Source organism: Mesocricetus auratus, unplaced genomic scaffold (assembly GCF_017639785.1).
Source record: "Mesocricetus auratus isolate SY011 unplaced genomic scaffold, BCM_Maur_2.0 Super-Scaffold_100018, whole genome shotgun sequence".
Classification (NCBI taxonomy): domain Eukaryota; kingdom Metazoa; phylum Chordata; class Mammalia; order Rodentia; family Cricetidae; genus Mesocricetus; species Mesocricetus auratus.
In genome coordinates, this window is record NW_024429199.1 from 22,211,369 (window position 1) to 22,215,485 (window position 4,117).

Below are 4,117 nucleotides of genomic sequence, written 5' to 3' on the forward strand. Positions count from 1 at the left end.
GTCCAAAGACTAACCGCCCCTTCTGCCACGCCCAGATCAGTTTCTGGGGTCAGGGCAGAACCAGCCAGGGTAGAGGAGAGAGCAGAAGCTTCTCTGGTGGGAGCCTTTCTTAGGAAGTTTTCTTGAACCTTTTTGGAGCCTGCTTAAAGTTTTCTTTACATCGTTGAACGAGTCTCTGTGTTGTCAATCCCCGACACCCTCCGCATGTTCTCGGACACAGGCCGCGCAGCAGACGCGACAATTGGAGGTCCTACCGAGATCATGACAGCGAGGTAAGTGGACGGGGTGGTCCCTTTTGCCATCCAGGGACAGATGGAGGAAAATAGGAAAAGAAACAATGGGAGATAGTCCCTGGAAGTTTAAATTACAGTATCACGTAAAAAAGTTGCTTGAAGAACAGGGGACTACAACCATGGCAGGCTTTTTAAAATGGATTGAACGAGGGAGCCCATGGTTCATTACTGGGGAAGGCTTAAATGTCCCAGATTGGGAGGATGTTTGCTATGATATTCAGAGAGCCGGGTGTTGGTGGCATACGCCTTTAATCCCAACACTCGGGAGGCAGAGATAGGAAGGAATGAGGCCATCCTGGTCTATAGAGCAAGTTCCAGGACAGCCTCCAAAAGGATAGAGAGAAACCCAGTCTCAAAAAAAAAAAAAAAAAAAAAAAAAGAAAAAAAAAAAAAAGAAATGAAAAAAAAAAAGGGGTAAAATAAGAAATAAAATAAAAAATCTCCAGTCTTTTACCTGATCCACTGAGGTCAGGAAAGTAAAGGGGAACTGAGAGATCTAAAAGGCTAGCCAGTAAGGCTATGTGGATGTGTTAAAAAGGGGTACCAAGCTAGGGGTACCGGATGAAATCTCCAGGCCTTCGCCTGACAAAGGTCAGGAAAGTAAGGGGACCCTGAGAGATCGCCCTCAGTTGGAGGGGGGATTGGATTAAATCTCTAGGCCTTAGCCTGACACTAAGGTGGGGGGGGAGGGGAGCCCAGAGATTGCCCTCAATTGGAGGGTGGATTGTGTAAATCTTAAGGCTTTTTGCAGGAGGGAATATCCTGGGTTGAAAGTTGGATTGAAAATGGGTGAATAGCCGGGCGTTGGCGGCACACGCCTTTAATCCCAGTACTCGGGAGACACAGGCAGGCAGATCTCTTGAGTTCAAGGCCAGCCTGGTTTATAGAGCAAGTTCCAAGACAGCCTCCAAATAATACAGAAAAAAAAAAATTGGTAACAAGCTGGGCGGTGGTGGCACACGCCTTTAATCCCAGCACTTGGGGAGGCAGAGGCAGGCGTATCTCTGTGAGTTCGAGGCCAGGCTGGACTGACAGCCTCAAACAATACAGAGAAACCCTGATTTAAAAAAAAAAATGGGTGAAACAAAAAATTTGTAACAGTAAAATGTTGGAGCCCCGGAGACCTTTAAGTTGTAGCAGAACTAAGTGGCAGTTTGAATTGAAACAATTGGAATTGAAAAGTTATTATGAACAAACTGGTCATGCATACATTGGTTCCTGGAACAGGCTAAACATAAGGTGTTCTATAAGAAATATTTCCTTCTGTACCCGGGCCCGGTACTTTCCATTGCCCCTGTCCTCATCCCCCGCCCTGCCTAAACTGCTTTATAAAAATGAGACCTTGCTAGCTAATAAACGAAGCCTTGACGCAACTCAGACTGACTCTTTCTTTACGCGCTTGGCTTCCACTTCTCTCTCCCCCCCGTTTGACTCCTACAGGTGACACCCGCTCGAGACCCAGTAAATAACCTGGCCTGCTGGACGGGACAGTAAAAAGGTACTGGTATTAAGTAAAGAAAAAGAAAAAGGCAAAGGTATATAGAATGGAAAATTTTGTTTACATTTAAGTTCTATTTTGTGAGTCATTTCTAAAAACTTTTGGCCAAAAGCTTGGCCTCTCTACCTTGCATCTACAGTTACAAGGAGTAGGTACAGCTGTACCCCATGACTGTAGCTCAAATGGAGGAATGATAAAGAACATACAGGACTTTTTAACCTTTTAGTTCAAGGATTGGCTGGAGTTGTTCTTTTACATAGATTTCAATTAAGGTAGCTTCATTGCAACAGACTAATCATGACCTAGGGAAAAAGGATGACTGAAAGATGCATGTATGTTCTGAATGTATGGTGTGGCCACACCGGTATGTATGAAATGTGATTGTGAATGCATGAGTGTGAACTGCTTATATGATTAAAAGGATACTTAAATCCCTTCAAAAATAGTTAAGAAGCTACCTAGATTGCTTGAAATATAGACAAAAGGAACATCCAGCCAGTCTGTTAATGTTTTAACAGAAAAATTTAAGATACAAATAAGGCCTTGTCAGCTAGTGAGAGCTCTATAGGTTAGATTGGGAAAGACTGCTCACAGACTTCAAATAATTTTCAAAAGTTATTTGGACACAGTATAGTTTACAATCTTTGAGTGATTTTCAGAAGTTTTTGGGAAATATTTAATGGATATGTCCTTTTTAATGGGCATCTACAAATAATCTAAGTAGTAATCCCAATTTACCTAGATAGTTAACCAAGGAGGGTAGACAAATCCTTCTACTGTTATGGTTCAGCTTCAACAGTTCAAAAAAGAAAATTTTTTAGAAAATAAAAAGGGGGAATAATGTCCCCAGTCCCCACATGACTCATCAAATAATACACTCCTCATTTAAAAATTTTATAATGTGAATGCCAGTGAGCTTCAGACAGATTCTGGCATGATGGAACTTGAGCAACCATTGCTCAGGTCAAATGGAGACATCCATGCACTAAACAGTGGAGAAGACCCTAATTTGGGGTCGAGGGCATGTTTGTGTTTTCTTGTAGGAAAAGAATAAAAGCTTCGACATGGAGCAGAGAAAAACTGGACCTGAGTCCATGGGAGCCTACCTAAGCCAGTTTGAGTGAGATCTCCTAAATCAGTGTTCCTGACCCTTGCTGTCATCGAATCTAGAGCCCAAGAAAGAAAGAAAACAGTCGGTTCGATATTTCCAGTTTCTCAACAGACCTGCTGCATCAACCTTCCGGACCCATGAGTTTTCATCATGAAGCCAATAGAGAAAAAAGGACCCATTTAAAACCTTTGGACATTGGTATGGACTGTGATGAGGGGCAAAAGCCTCTTTTAAGTAATTGAACAGGACATGGTCACTTGAAATATCAGACTTGATGGTTCCTGTTTCTGGAATCACGACTAGGCCAGTGTATTTTTCTAGAGAGGTGCAACTTGTCCTAATGCGACAAAAAGGAGACTTTGACTCAAGTCGCATAATCAGCTGACGTTAAATCAACAAACTGCATCACCACAGGAACAAATTGGTGCTCTGTGGATAGTGCAACAAGCCTATTGTTCATATTTTTCATAATGCTACATGTGTAACATCAATGATTGTACCTAATGTATCTGTGCAAGTGCACTTTCTAAATGCTTTCCTGAGCAGATCTTGGAACAATTGTAAACTTTATCAAATTGTAAATCTAAGTCACATGCGGGTTACCCTTGTAACAGAATGTAAATCACGGACATGTTACCCTTGTAACAGACGAAGGCTGGTAGAATGTTATGGCCCAGATCTGGTGATGGGTACGGTGATGGAGAGGCGCTATGTCAATGGGGGTCCTGGAAATGGTGGCAGTGGCGGTAGGCATTCTGGCTTTATGCCGGGCTCAAACGTGCCTTGTTCCAGAGGCAAGAGATCCGTAACCAAGTATTGCTTAGCCTAGCCCATGGCAATCCCGATAGCCATGAAGGTTGGTTACAGATGATTTAAAGTTGGGGTGCTCTGATGACGGGCCACCTGTGGGGAAGACCCCTCCCGCCTAAGACAGGGGTCAAGGTCCCCCAATGACGGGAAAGGGAGGGTGACCCTACTTGACCTAAGCCAGGAGTGCCTCATTTAAAAATAAAAAGGGGTGAATTGTGGGAACACCAGACCTTGAGTAGAGACCCACTTCCCCTTCTGCCTGGGAGTTGGCAGCTGTAAGACAATCTAAAGACATGTTTGCTAAAAACAATACAATGCCTGGGGGCATTAAGTTCCTGGAAAAGGTCTGCCTACAGAAACCACCCTGACCTCGACCTTGTCCAAAGACTAACCGCCCCTTCTGCC

At 43.6% G+C, this 4,117-nt stretch overlaps 1 long non-coding RNA gene across 1 annotated transcript; it reads left to right on the plus strand.

Annotated features, from left to right (window-relative positions):
• Positions 1–210: 210 nt before the first annotated feature.
• On the plus strand, positions 211–1,809 carry LOC121132852. The gene is made up of 2 exons (XR_005869524.1): positions 211–272; positions 1,734–1,809. It is a non-coding gene; the product is annotated as an uncharacterized LOC121132852 (long non-coding RNA).
• The last annotated feature ends 2,308 nt before the right edge of the window (positions 1,810–4,117 follow it).